Consider the following 16,553-nt stretch of genomic DNA (forward strand, 5'->3'; position numbering starts at 1 on the left):
CCTTTCCTTTGAAGGATGAAGCTCTGCTGATTTCATGGTTTCAGGCTTCTGGTTTCTAGTGCTTCAATATAAGAACTGTGGTTTAAGCCAGTAAATTTTTCTCAACAGCTCAAATGAAGAAATATTGCATGTATATTGTGAAATATGAATAATATACTGCATGCTATAAGTTTATGGAAGTTATTATTCTGTCAGATCTAAACATTATCAGAGCCTGCATATGGAAAAGGATCATTACTTAGAGTAAAGTTTGCTATCAACTCATTACTTTCTTGCCTAACATTCTCTGTATTTCATTAGTTGGTTTATTTTTTTTTTTAACTTATGACAGAAAGTCTATACATGTAAAGCATTACCAACATGACTTCCCAAATGTGAATTAGCAAGGATGACACCAATGAGTACACCAAGCTGGACATAGAAATGTCCATGAGACCTCCAACCTGTACAAAGAAGTAAAGGTGATGGAGTTAAGCTGGAGGCAAGAGTCTCAGTCCTTACTGAGATTAAAGAGATTTTCTGTTGGACCTTGAAGAACAAGTCATATAAGCTGTCTATGTGGAGGGACACATGTGAGTGTGTTGACATCACTGATCTGAGCATCAAATGGACTATTACCTAGTTAATATATAGAAGATATAATAATCTCAAAACATGAAAGGAATATATTTTGCCACTGAAGTGAGCTACCTTGGTAACAGTCTTCCTTACTGATGCTTACTGAGGTTAATAAAAAGCTGAAAAAGACTCTGAGGCAAACCAGTAGGACTCTGACCAGTATCCCGTCAAGCTAAGCGAGGACTCCTGATGCACAAAGACTGTGAGACAATATATACACACCACTTATTGTATCCAGATTGTGTTATTTGTGGTATAGCAGGAGGAAACCATTAAACCAACTCTCTTAATGAATTTTCATTTAAATATAATTTATCAGAAAAACTGGTACTGAAACCTAATAGAGATCTTGTAGTGATGATGGACATAAGGATTTTGGATTCCTGAGTTTTTCTCAAATATTGACTAAATATCCTGACTTTACATCCTCTTCATATTTCTTTCCCTAATTGACTATGTTGTTATTATTACAACTGAAACCTAGGAAATTCAGCCATTTCTTAACTTTCATGCACATGCATTCATGCATAAGCACATAAAGACAGACCATACAGACTCACTGAGATATATGTTAATTCAAAAGAGGCATATTATACACCCATGCAATCATTCATATGCACATAAAAACATGCACAGTGCTGCCTTAGCCTTGTAGCATGTGTTATCTCTTGTTTCACTTCTATGAAAGTTGCCTTTCTCCCCATGTATGCCTCTTTTTCATTGATTTGTAAAAGATACCTCTGGTCAAGCGCACTCCTGTGGTTGTATAGCAATTTACTGTTAACAGATTTATCATGTCATAAACTAGCACGAAGGCAGTACTTTAATGTTAATGGCTGCATTATGAATGGGGGATATTTTGCCTTTCTAGAAGCTCCCTGAGTTTTTTTGTGATCTGCAGTCATTATAGCCAATAAATACAATGTGGGTCAGATTGGATATGCAAAGAGCGTGGTGAACTCTGAATGACTTAGATGTGCTTTGAACATTTTTCCCCATAGCTGCAAGATTCTGTTTCAAAAATAGTGTCTTAAGAGTTTCAGAGCAACTGATTTTAATGCCATAAATGGTTATTCTCACATAAGGGAAGAAAATTGATTTATTCAAAGGATTTTTACCTTGCTACTTTCATATCTAACTCTCTAAACTGTGTTAGTGGATTACATAGTGACACAGTTTGAGGAAGGACTGCTGATTAAAAGTTCAGGAGGTAAATGCAAATGGAGGCAATTTATTTAGAACTGACATATCAATTTCTCAAGTTGAGTTAAAAAATCTCTTCCATGAATTAAATTCATGTTCTCATACATTTTGTGAAATGGTTTTATAAGTATTATTGAGTAAGGGTGACAGTCTAGTTTGAAATTTTAATACTTTTAAAACAGATAACCCATAATGATTATACAAATTCATAAAGAAAATGGATGAAAACAGTAAGAACAAGGAGATTACAAAAAATGCCCTGACCAATACGTAATATTCAGTTGTGTTATGAAAAAATTAAAAATTCAAGTCAAAGTTTACTATCAAAATGAGCAAATATTTTCAAAAATCAGTCTTGATGTGGAAAGGATAAAATAAGGAAACCGTCTAGAAAATTTATGTATCAATGCACTTAACATCCTATGCGATACACAATTTTTGAGAAAGTTGTTCTAATTTATATTTCAATAATTTCCAGAAGAAAATGCAACACAGTTACAAACTCCAATAAACAAAGCAGATAAATGAAATGACATTTAATTCACAACCAACTTAGAAAACACTATTTTGAATGCTATATAATTTAATACATATTATGTTTTTCTAGCAGCAATAATGAATACATTTTGCTATTTTATATTAAATACAATCTCAAAATAATGCTTACCTGTATGCTTTTAGCCTGAGTTATGGTCTGTATTTTACATCTTTATGAACATTCATTTGAATTATTTCTGTGTATGAATATAATATATGTTCATTATAGAAAATTTTGAAAGTATAGCCACATAAAAGAAGGAAAATGTAAATTTAGTATTTTAACATTAAATTTTCATTGCACTATGATGTATATGTGTGTAAATATATGTGTGTATCCTACTGATTTGTGAATATTCCATCTTTAATATACGATTTGCAAAATCAAAGATAATTCCTTTCAGGTATTAGGTGATAGAGCTCATTTAGATACAGAGCATTTAGAAATTGTCTTGCTTTATTTAAACTCAACTAGATATTAAACTGATATGCAAATATAGACATCTTTAACTTTATTTTACTAAGTCTTTCTTCAAAGTCTGGAGGTAAGTTCAAAACAGTATTAGACTTCATGAATATATATGTGTCTGTAACATTCTAATGCCCCATTAAAATGAGGGAGACTGTGTGAAATTTCTTCTATTTTTCTTTTATTTCCAAATATTGTAGTTATAAATTACATTTATGTGAAGAAAAAAATCCACTTAAGCCTCTTTTAGATTTATTTATCTCTGTGTTTATTTATTTTTGTGTGTATTAGTGTACCTCTGTGTGTTTCTGTATATCACGCTAATGTAGGTGCTTACACAGGTCAGTGACCTTTGAGTTCCCGGAACTAAAGTTACAGGCTGTCAGGAGCTGCCTGATGTGAATATGGGGATTCAAACCTGGGTTTGAATACTCTGAAAGAGAAATATTTAATGTTTAAGTTTTTGAGATTATATAATTACATCTTTTCCTCCTTTCTATTCATTTCTCTTTTTTTTTTTTTTTTTTTTTTGGTTTTTCAAGACAGGGTTTCTCTATGTAGCTTTGCGCCTTTCCTGGAACTCACTTGGTAGACCAGGCTGGCCTCGAACTCACAGAGATCCACCTGGCTCTGCCTCCTGAGTGCTGAGATTAAAGGCGTGCGCCACCACCGCCCGGCCATTTCTTTAAACCAAATCCTTTCATACAATCCTCCATACTCTTTTTCACATTTGTGGCTTCATTTTTGTTGTTGCTACCCATACAACACACACAACACACACGCATACAAAAACACACATATGTATTTATGGAAGTTGACAGAATATGAAGTAATCAAAAGGTTAAAATTTAGTATATACTACTTTTAGTCCAATAACAGGGAAAAAAATAAAAAAAGAATCCAAAGAAATAGCAAAGCAGAAAGAAAATCATACATGTCCACACATGTCCACACACTGAAATGCACAAATACAACCTGATCCATCTGTATAATGATACTGACTGCATGTTTCAGGGATGACCATCAAGTACTAGAAAACCTATTGATAACATCCTCCCCTGAGGAAGATTCTCTCTCCTGCTGTCAACATTCTTTAATTGCTTGTAGTTCTTTCTGTTGGGTTGGTGCCTCAGAAACTCTCCTCCTGCCCAGGGTAACCGGTCTATTCTTATCCTTGCTCAGCTCATTTTTAGGTAGTCTCTGTGTTGTGACTTTATAGGTGTCACTCTGGAATTTCTCAGAGACACAATCTTGCAAACTCCCTTTCTGCCCCTTCTACCACAGTCTTAGGTGCAGCTGTGTGGTATAGATGTATCAATTACTACTGGGATTTGCAACTTTTCATTTTAATTAGCTCTGGTTTACTATAATGGTCTCTGTCCATTATGCATGTGTGTGTGTGTGTGTGTGTGTGTGCGCGCGCGTGCGCGCGCGCGCGTGCGTGTTGCAAAGAGGACTTCCCTTTATGAGAGGTGTGAACTACACTTTTCTGTGCATGTAAGGACAAATATTTAGAAAATCATTAGGAATTTTACTAGTTTAGTCAAGTACTAATTCTAGATGCTCCTCCAAGATACACGACTTCACTAGCCCCGGGGTTGGGGGGTTGGCTAGGTTTTCAGTAACAGGTAAGAATTCGCTCTTGTTGAGTGGGTCTTAAGTTTAATTAGATAACTATTTGTTAAAGCCAAGGTATGTGTGCCACGGCTGTACCCTTAGAATTATTGGGCTCATCATTGCTGTGTGGTGTATAGATACTGTAGATGGGTAGGAATGTTGGTTGTGTCCCTACTTTGGAAGCTTGCATGGTAGCCTCTAGTTGTGAAAATAGTCTTACTTGCTCAACTATCCTTGCAGCCCCCATTTAAATGGATAATTAGAGAGGTTTTCAACAACAAATGAATCTTCCTTTTTTCTTCCAAGCTTTCTTTTTTCCTAATTCGTTCTTTATTATTTTCTTTTTCCTTCCTTCCTTCCTTCCTTCCTTTCTTCCTTTCTTCCTTCCTTCCTTCCTTTCTTTCTTCCTTCCTTCCTTCTCTCATTCCCCTCCATTTACCTGCATTCAATTTGAATATACTGATCACATACCATTTTCTGTCTTGTATTTGTCTCAAGGGGTAGGAATGAAAGGAAGATAGCTTCCTATGTGTCTTCAAAAGGGATAGAATCATGGCTTTCAACTTTAAATTAATTATTTATAATGAAATATGACAAATGATATAATAAAAATAAAAGAATATAAAAGTGTGTATTAGTAACCTTTGATGATATCAGGATAAGAAGTTTTTTTTTTTAACTAGTTCTTAGACAAAATTTTATTTAACCTAAAATTTAAGAAATTTTTAAAAATTAGACAGCAACTGCTTCAACCTGATAAATTTGTCTTAATTTTACTTCATTAATTTTTTGACTCTTTTATGCATGCTCAGTGTCCACCTAAATTTCTGGGATAAAAACACTGTTGAGCAAATGCTGATTTAATAAAAGACAAAAGTAGTATATTGAGAAATCAAAATCTGATAGTTTGTTTGCAGTTGAGATAATCAGAACAGAAAAATAAGATTCAAAATCATATCATTGGCTCACTGTTAATCCTTGATTGTCTATTTTCTTTCTGTTCTGTTTTTTCTTCAAATTACTTTTTATATTTTGTTCTCATTATTAGACTAAAAGTACTCTATATTAATTTTAACCCTTTTATTTTATCTAACTTATTAAAGCTTCTATAATTTTCAAAGTTTAATGACTTTTGAGGTGTAATTATATATAACATTGTAAATTTATAAAACATAAGTTATCACTGATCATTTGCTTTTTTCTGTAAGGAAATAAATCCAGTGTATGTAAATAGAATTGTACAAAATGCTTGGAAAATAGTTTGAGTATTAAATATTTACTTTATGAATTACTTAAGTAAAACTTAGATATTCAATTCAGAGTGCATATGGAATATACAAAGATTTATGCTACATTCATTAGGAAACATTTAATTAAACAAGAAAGAAGTTAATTTTAAAATGTACTCAAAAGTCATTTGATAATAGGAAGATGTAATACATATGAAATCACTAGACTCATAAATTGATAATTACAGAAAGTAACTAGAAGATGCTAATTTTAAACACTATGGTAACAAAGCATCTGAAACTGTCATTCAAAGTTGTGTGGGATCTAATAAAGAAAATGAATGTTTTAATCTAATTAAGAATTGAGCCTACTAAAATCTCCTAAGGATTTTGTGACTGAAATGGGTATCAGATATATGTTTATATCTATTCAAATTAGTAATGTCTCAATTCATTTTTACTGAGTATGAATTGTCTTAGGGGTATTTTTTGTTGTTTTGTTTTTGTTTTGTTTGTTTGTTTGTTTGTTTTCAGGAAATAGGATAATAAAAATGCCAAAGGTAGCCGGGCAGTGGTGGTACATGCCTTTAATCCCAGCACTTGGGAGGCAGAGCAAGGCAGATCTCTGTGAGTTCAAGGCCAGCCTGGGCTACCAAGTGAGTTCCAGGAGAGGCGCAAAGCTACACAGGAAAACCCTGTCTCAAAAAACAAACAAACAAAAAAATTCCAAAGGTAAATAGAAATTGAATGAATGCTACCCTTCCTTCCTTCCTTCCTTCCTTCCTTCCTTCCTTCCATCCATCCTTTTCTCTCTTTCTCTCTCTCTCTCTCTCTGCCTTTCTCTTTTTTAACATGAGTGCTGGGTACCTTTGAAAACAAGAAATCTATCTGTTCTAAGCAATTGGAATGGTTTTATGAAGTAGAATATTTTCCAGGAAATGAATTAGGTAACACACAAACACATATATCTCCAAAATTAACACATCATAATTTAGAGTATTAAACTTCTGAACAGGAATTTAGTTAAAAATTGATTTATCAAACATTGACTTTAATTAGAAAGTGATTTTCAAATTTTATGAGTTCTAATTTTTCTGTACATGTAAAATACAGTGATGACCTATAACAGAGCAACATAAGAATGTGAGTTAATACCTTAGCATGAAATGGTGGATGAAATATAAGTTGGAAATCTTTAAATATTCCCAACACTCACATTTTACTTGTTCCATTTGGCTAAATTCATAGAGTACGATAATCAGAATATGAACACAAAGAAGGAAATAGAGATATATGAATATGTACAGAAAAATAAAAACCCTGAATGTACACTATTTTACCTGAGGTGTTCAACTGGTACTTCCCACCTGTAGGAGAATGTATAATACATAGAAAACAATACACAAAAGTAAGTAATGAGTAGAAAATAGATGTTAGAAGATTAACATAAAATAAGGCTCTAGATTATCCACTGTCAAACATTTTCAGATCATCTGTCTAATAATAAATGCAAGTTAGACTTTGCCTCTTAGAATAGCTAGATTTTGAATGCCTGGTCAGAGCAAAAGTTGACAGTGATCTAGAACTTTCACACATCAGTGGGTGGATTGTGTAAATGTAAAAATGACTTTGGAATGAAGTTTAGTATTTTGATAAATAGATACACATACACCTTGTAGAGGATCAGTACATCATATTACTATATTATTAACCAAAAGGAAGATACCACATTAACACAAAGGGGAGAGTTATTATGAGATATAAGGTTGGGTGTAGAAGAATCATTTGCTTCATTCATAATACCCACCATGTAGAAACAACTCAACTCTAACTGGGAAGTTTCATAGAAAAACATCCAATTTTAAAAGTAAAAGATATATTCCTTAATACGTTTTATTACAATTTCATGGTGATAATGACACTGGATCCAGAATAAGATTTCTAATAGTGAGAAAATCCAAACATCATTTCTTCATTTCTGAGTGTCATGGAAATCTTGAGTCCTTTGAAAACTGTGTCAGCTCCATAAAGTGACAGACATGTAGATAATGGTCCTAAACTTCAGAAACATGTTCTTTTTCCTTACTCTTCAGCTCTTGAAAAATAACTTCTCTGTATGAAATTTTCCTCTGAAAGCACATTTCAATAAACATATAATTTTTAAAGAATAGCGAGGGCTAAATCAGATCTGGAACATTGGATAATTGCTCTGTCCTAAACATTGTGCTAGTTGAGCTATGAATTTGTCTAACCACTAATTTCAATTTCAGCTTTGGCCAACACTGAAATTTAAAATGCAGCATAGTGGAATCTTTTAAAATGTCTCAAAATTTTCTGATATTCTTGAGATAAATGATGCTTTCCTCAACCTCAAGGATAAGGAAAAAGAAGAATGAGAACACATTTGAACTCATTGTGCACCATAAGATGACAGACAACCTATGCTAATAGAGATAATGCTCACCACATCAGATACATTTTATTTGATGACTTAATTATGTGCATTTTAGTTTTTTCACTACTTAAATCACTTTAAATTAAACTTTTTATTAGTTATATATAGTAAGACTAAATAAATAAATAAAACTCTTGGCACTTAAATTGCAGTGTGAGAAGAACAACCTTAGTACTGTCGTTTCTAAAAGTTTTACTCTTCCCACTTGATCTTGTATGTCATGATACTTGGATATGTCACACAACAGGGAGAAATGTCTTTTGTGTTCATGACCATGTAAGTACAAATCTTGTTGCCAAATATAAGACCGGTAAAAGTGGACTCAGCTGTTCAAATCCTAAAAACCATAAAGAAATAACATATATATATATATGTGTGTGTGTGTGTGTGTGTGTGTGTGTGTGTGTGTACAGAAAGTAAATCTCAAATTACCACTGAAAACCTAAAACTTCAGTACAATTGTTCAGTTGCATTACTCATTGCATATGTGAGTTAGATCATATGAGACAGCTTCATGACAGTATTGTAGAGACGGTGGCAAACCAAGCAAAGTGAAACATTACTCCCTAAAATGCGTGTTTTCCAGTGGGAGTGACTGTAAACAGACAAGGAAAATATATAGCATGGCAGATAGGTAAGAAGAATGGAGATATAAAACAGAAAAGTTAGTGGGACTGCAAGGCGAGTGAGTGATGCCTTCACCTGTGCAGAAAATGCAGGAGTGAAAAGAAAGGACAATGTCAGAGTCTTGAGATGGAGTGAACAATCACAGCAAGTCACTGAACAGCAAAATATGGATGGACTAACATCTGCTTCAGATCAGAGGTCAGATTTTATAATTCTCCTCTCAAATTTATGATGATCTGAAGAGTCCTAAAATGAGTCACCTTTTATTAAAGTCAGGCTTTGTTAAAAGGGAACTCACTGAAAGAATGGGATGCTTTTTCTCTTTCTTAGGAAAAAATATTCCTCTGCTAAGATTCCCACACATTTTCTTGGCAAAGTCTCAGCATAGGATATGGCATTAGTTTATATGTGAACTCACATTTCCCAGTACAATTGGCTATTGGTGGCTTCTGGACACCTCCCTATACTTAATCAGTTTTGAAGATTTATATCATTGGAAGAAGAGTTCAAATCAAGCACAAATGCCTTCATAGATGGAATCAGGCAATTGATATCTGAGTATTACACCATTCCTTTGTTTACATGAAACTCCTAAGGGTTCTAAGTCACATCATCCCTAGCTATAAAATACAGTACACTAAAGACAGCCCTGCCTATTTTCATCAATGGCTAGATATCCTACTGGCACAGAGTTAATCCCATGGGTGTGAACGTTGACCATGAGCTTATTTCCAAAATGTTCCCTCAAATTAATTCAAATTATAAAAATAACTAAAAACCACCAGCTAATTTTAGTAGATAAACCAAAAATGCCTAATTGACTCATCATTCTTAGATTCAGTGCTAAATAGCTTGATCTTCCTACTGTTTACTCTGAGAAAAAAAAAAAGTGTAGCATCTTTCTATTACTACTTTTTTCAGTTAAGAACATTAATTTAGAGCCAAATGGTAGTGGTGGACACTTTTAATCCTGGCACATGGGAGGCAGAAGCAGGCATATCTCTAAGAGTTTGAGACTAGCCTGGTCTGTAGAGTGAGTTCCAGGACAGCCAGGACTATGCAGAGAGAGAAGCCTGTCTTGAAAACCAACCAAACAAAAAGATTATTATATTAAAAGTTAAAAATTATAAAATAATGAATTATGTTGACATCATTCATTTTCATTCTACTTTCTCTTTCTTTTTATTCATGCTCTAATGATTAACTCCAAACACAGTTTCTATAGTACATTAAGGCTTAATTTTCCCTGATCCTCATTGCTAATATTATTACACGGTAAGAAATTAAATTATGTTGTATACATTATTTTATCTTTTCTTAATATCTCTGAAAAATTATCTAAGAGCAACAATTAATCATTTAAATCTTAATTTAAGGTGTATTCTCCTAAATGAAATTGTCGTAAATTATTTTAAACTTGTGAAATTTGTCAGTCACACTCTGTCTTAGTTTTCCACTGTTGTGAAGAGACGCCATGATCAAGGCAACTTACTTACAAAAGAAAGAGTTTATTGGGTTAAATAGTTCCAGAGGATGAGATGACATGATCATTGCGGCAGGGAGCATGACGGTAGACAGGCAGGCATGAGGCTAGAGCAATAGCTGAGAGTTTACATCTTTACATACAAGTAGGAGGCAGAGAGAGGTAACCGGAAACACCATGGGCTTTTGGAACCTCCGAGTCCACCCCCAGGGACACACCTCCGCTAACAAGGCCACACCTTGATTCCTTCCATCAATAGGGACCAAGCATACAAATGTGTGAGCCAATGGAGGTCATTCCCTTTCAGACCCCACAATCCCCTGGCTCTGACGGACTTGAGGCCATATCATAGTACAAAATACATTTAGTCCAACTTCAAAAGCACTCACATTTTCTCATAGTTCTCAACATGGTTTTCCTTTTTTCGTTTTATCTCTTCCTTTCTTCTACAATACATCCCCAATGCATCCTCTCCTCCATCTACTGCTTCCAGTTCCCCTTCCCAACCTCCCCTCTCCCCCTGCTCCTCTATGTCCCTTTTAGAAAAGAGTAGATGTTCCAGGGATAGCCACTGAAGGTAACATAAAAGTTACAGTAAGACTAGGCACAAATCCTCATATCAAGACTGGATGAAGTAACCCAGTAGGAGAAAAGGGTCCAAGATCAGGCAAAAGAGTCAGAGAGTCCCCCACTCTACTGTTAGGAGTCCCACAAAAACTCTAAGCTAAACAACCACAACATACATACATAGAACCTAGCACAGAGACGCTAGACTCTGTGATTGTCACTTCAGTCTCTGTGTTCCCCTATGAGCCCTGCTTAGTTTATTCTGTGCCATGTTCTTATAGTGTTCTTGGCTCCAACAATCCTTCCTTACTCTCTCTTGTGGCTTTGGGTCTCTGCATCAGTGTCCATCAATTATCAGAGGAGGCCGCTTTGATGAAAATTGTGCTATGTACTGACTTATGAGTATAGCAGAATCTCATTAGGAATCATTTCATTGATATTTATTTGTTTGTTGTTTTTGTTTGTTTGTTTACTGCCAGTCATGTATAGTTCTACCCTAGATCTTTGGGCTATCCGGCGGTCAGATCCTGGCTATCCAGGCAGTGTTGGGCACGGGTTACCTCTTTCCTCTCATGGTATGAGCCTTAAGTTAGACTGCCATTGGTTGCTTACTTTTCTGCCATCATTACTTCAGCACATCTTGCAGGCAGAAACATGAGAAGCATCAGTTCTCATCAAGTTATAGGAGAAAAGCATTTGAGAAAAAAAATGGAGTTTCTGGGAAGGATTACAAGTGTCCCATGAAAGACAAAGTGAAACTATAAACCATCAAGAGACTCCTCAACATTATGAGAGAAAAGAGAGCATGAAGGCTGTGTCAGCCCAGCAGTATTCTGGTCTTTGAGGTCCTGAGGTTTACTGGTCTTTGCTAGAGACCCATTGGGTAAGCATTCATATGCTGATCTGAAACTAGGTCACATGACTCCCAATATCTCTGGGTCTGTAGATTGTAGCATAGTTATTATTTACTTAGCAGGATGGGTATGCTGTCATTTGTGTTATTGACCTTAGTCATCCTGACAAGTATAAAATGGAATTTCAAGGTAGTTTTGATTTGCATTTTCCTGATGGCTAAAGATATTGAGCATTTGTTTAAGTTTTTCTCAGTAGATTTCTCTACTGATAAGTCTCCATTTTGAGCTATACTCTAGTTTTTAACTAATTGGATTATTTGGTTTGTTAATGTCTAATTTCTTGAGTTCTTTATATATTGTAGATGTTAGCCCTCTGTTGGATGTGGAGCAGGTGAAAAGTCTCTTTTCACACTCAAGGTGATCTCTTAGTTGTAGCTTCCTATTTAAAGCAAAAAAAAAAAAAAAAAACCTACATACTTTCAACATACAATGAGACAGACTTTACATTAGCATTCCAAAAGGGAGGAATTGGAGGATGGCGAACAAACACTGAACTGCAAGAAATCAAACAGGACAAAAGTCAAATCATGTACTTCATGTTTGATATCAAGGAGCTTAGATGTCACAAACCTTGAAGATTTGCTGATACAACACACTACTCTTCTTGGGTTGGTTCCACTCCCTGTTTGCAGTGCTCCTTGGCAGGTATCTCAGGGCTTTAGTTTCTAACACAACCCAGGCTTCATTTCACAGCTTCAAGCAAATAGGCTCTTTAGAACTCCATGCCAGAACTTCCCTGTCACATGGCCGGTCTCTGCAGGCAGCTTTCCTTAACTGTGGAGAAAAATTCCATAGCCCTTTACTCCTGCATCCCTTTGGTCTCAGAACACTGTAGCCAATGCTGCCTGCTAAGGATGGAAATTGGCCCTCTCCTTGAATTTTGTATGAATGAGCTTTGAATTGTTGCTTTCCTTTGTTGAACAAGCTTCCCTTTGTTTTAGTAGAAGATCCTTCAGACATTTTTTTTTTTTTCCACAAAATTGAAGTTTAGCTAGGGCCTCCCTTTATTCCATTTCACATCAAATTTTTTTTTTTAATTTATCATCTCTGAGTAGCAGCCATTGTTATAGCATTAAATTTTCTAGTGTTCTATGTCTCCTCAAACATTTTGCTGTGAAGAGACACCATGACCAAGGACCCTTAGAGAAGTAAAAGTTTATTAGGCCTTACAGTTTCAGAGGGTGGGAATGTGACCATCATGCATGGAGCAGAGCAACAGGTAGGCAGGCAGACAGGCAGGCAGGCTGGCAGAGCAACAAGCAGGCAGGCAGGCAGGCAGGCAGGCAGCAGACAGGCAGGCGGTCATGGTTCTCAGTTGCTCTAGCAGTAGTTGAGAGATAATATTCTTATCCAGAGTAAGGACGCAGAGAAAGATAACTGAGAATGGTCTGGACTTTTGGAACCTCTAAGCTCATCCCTAGCAACACACCTTCCTCAGCAAGGAGACACCCCATAATCTTCCCCCTAACAGTAACACCAACTATGGACTATGCATTTAAATATCTGAGTTTATGGATTCTCATTTAGATCACTACACTCATTCTCTTCATCTTTTTCTTTTCATCTGTAGCTTTCATTCATTATTTCTTTTATGCTACTATGTTTTAAGAAATCTACAATGCCCCCCATGCTGTATGCTATTGTGCTCTGTGCTATTTCTTTAATATATTATTTCTGACTAAGTCTGTTTTTTCTTTCTGAGTTCTGTAGCCAAAGTGAGATGAACATGAGACAAAGAGAAAAACCAAAGCTGGAATTATGGAATAAATCTGACAAATCTTCCTCAACAATTTATTTGAAATATCAAACTATAATTAATGTTTTGATTAAATTTTATATCCTCTATTTGTTACATGAGTTTCTATTTCTATGGTATAATATTAAGGAAGAGTAGAGTAGTTCTTGTAGCCCAAGAGATCCCTTCTCAGACAGGTGGAGATTAGTGTTTTTCTGATTGAATCACTGACTATAAGGCTACACTGGAGCCGTATGTTCTATATTACAAGGTAAATATTCTGTAAAATGTATAGTATGTTATCATTTTTGCATTGTTGGAAATTTTTAGCATTGTTGAGGGATACCAAGGTTTGAAGCTCATTTATACTAAATATTCTATGTCAATTTCTTTTCATGAAAATTTAAATAAACCTGTATTGCCAATTTTTAAGATAAAATATCATAATAAAATGATATTTTTTTCTTTGAACATTTTGTCAGGCACACAAAACCCATCATTGTCCTATTATGGAGTCACTGTACCTCGAGAATCAAATATGGTATATATATATATATATATATATATATATATATATATATATATACTATTTTATTAAAACATATATACTGTTTTAGTATCCATCATGTATACATGTATATGGAGGGGGAGGGAGAGGCAGAGAGAATAAGAGAGATACTTTTATATCTAGATTTTATCATTATATACATGATGATTCAGTTTTTATTTAAAATTCCTATTGTTCATTGATGGAATACAAGGAAAACAACTGATGTCCATATATTAACTTTGTATTCTGCAAAGAATTTAAAAGAAGAAAGGGATCTAAATCCTATGTAAGGTATGGTAGTCTTACTTTGGCAGATGCTCTCTAAGAGAAAAGAAGCAAATCAGACATTATTGTAAATGTAGAGTATTATGACCAAGGTATGAGGCAACAGACCAGGAGCACTGAGGAAGAAATGATTCTGAGTACTGTGAGTTCAGGAGGAAGTTTCAGAGGAGACAGTATTGAACTTGGCAATGGTTTTAAGATGTTAGAATTTTCCATGTAGAACTGTATAAATTAGGCCAATTGTATAAAACATGAACATTTTCCCTACAATATTAGAGAAGCGTAAAAGCCCTGTTAGAATTTTGACAATTATTTTATGATTTTAAAATAAGTTAACTAGTCATCATCATAGTTGAGATATTAAACTGAATCCATATTTCTATTCCTGTGAGTTAGCTTGCTGTACATCCCTTTCATTTATTTTCTTTTCAGTGAACCTTTCTGAAGATGAAGTTATTTACTTACCAGTTGCACATAAAAGGATTTTAAGCTGAGATTTAATTTAGATCAGCGTTTGGTTTGCTAGACAACTATATACATTCAATCATATGCTGTGGGAACTATTGTTCTCAGAAGAAATCAAAATCTTCCACTGAACATCGAATGTGTCCATGTCTTAGAAAATTTATAGACAGCTTTTATTTTTGTTTATAACAGTCAAATCAGCACCATGTCATAAAAATGAAGGCACATTTGCATATAGCTTCCCTTTCAATATCTTTGGTCTCTGAACAAACTAAAGTTTTGTTAGACTGTAAAGGATTACAATATACTCTGTTTTAAATTTCTTATTTGAATTATGGAGTTAATATTTTATTTAATATTTTTAAAAAGTCACCCTTGTGAATTATATTACACTTGAGAATTAACAGATAGTGACAATTGGGTAAATATTCTATTTATGTTTTACATTTAAATAGAGAATTGAGTGAATTAATGTTTTTTATTGTTAAAGTTATTTTCTATTTCTAATAAAGACATTTTTTATTTCTGAATCTGTGCTATGAATACGTTTTAAGTAAATACCAGTCTCCTATTAGGTTGTGGCTTATTTTTTTTTAAAGCATTATTTATCTGCCTTTTTGTTTCAAATTCAGGTTAGAAGGAACCAGTGATGTACGTTGATGTAGATTAACTCTTTAAGAATCTAACAAATGAAATTCTGTTTGAAAAACCACTGTGTCAGCAGACACCATTCTGCCAAGAACATTGGTTAAATGTTAAAGACTGAAAATTTGGAAGTAACCCTTCTCTTATAAATCTCTTTTGATAACTGTCTATACAATAAAAGATGTTCCTTAGACATGATGGAGAAAAGTGAATTGTTCTTAGGATATGAAGAAAAGGGTGGAACTTGGAAGTTTCGATACAGCTCATTAAATAATAATCCAATGCAATTATATAGCAAATTGAAATAAGTAGACTTTAAGACTTTAATTTGTCCATCATAGCAATTTATAATTCTTAATATCAAATTTCCAGGCATTGGTATATATCAAAGCTCTCTTTTGGTATCAATAGAAAGGGCCGATGTTCTTGGTAAGAGTAACATAAGCATAATAGAGAAATCAAATTGAAAAGATAACCTTGAGTTAAAGAAGAGTCAGCAAGAATGGAGCTGGTGTCCTCACAAAAGGAGGCATGCTAGGCTGTTGTCTGAATCCTCAGCGTTGTACAGTTTAGAAAAGTAGACAATTATGAGCTTCTCAAGTGTGGCCCTGAGTTTGTTAATTTCCTGTGTAGTTGAAGACTTAACCTGAGACAAAGACATTTCACTTTATAAGAACCAGAATACTAAGGACATATTTGAATATAATGAATCAACCGATAATTGCCAAATTGCTGACAATTAAATTTAATCATAATCAAATTTTAGATGGTTGTTAATTTTTGAATTTTTCTTCTACTTTCAAGATACATAAAATAAGCATAAGTAAATTACAGTGATTGTCTTATATTCAATTGTTTGAATTGCCAATACAATTTATTTTTAAATTGAGGGCAAACATGAAAATAAAGCAGCATTATTAATGACCATACATGAATTTCAGACATAAGCTAGAGTTGTTACAGATTTATGCTTAAGAGAGGCCTATTTATGACAGATTATTTTTACAATAGCTTTTTATGGTAGCCTGTAAACAGGATTTTGATATGCTTCTTGGATTAATTTTACTTTGATTTTTAAGTGAAGCTCAGAAATTCAGAAATTTAAGCAGATAACATTGAGAGAAATCTTTCAACTTGACATTTACAAGTGTCAC

Source organism: Onychomys torridus, chromosome 23, assembly GCF_903995425.1.
Source record: "Onychomys torridus chromosome 23, mOncTor1.1, whole genome shotgun sequence".
NCBI lineage: Eukaryota > Metazoa > Chordata > Mammalia > Rodentia > Cricetidae > Onychomys > Onychomys torridus.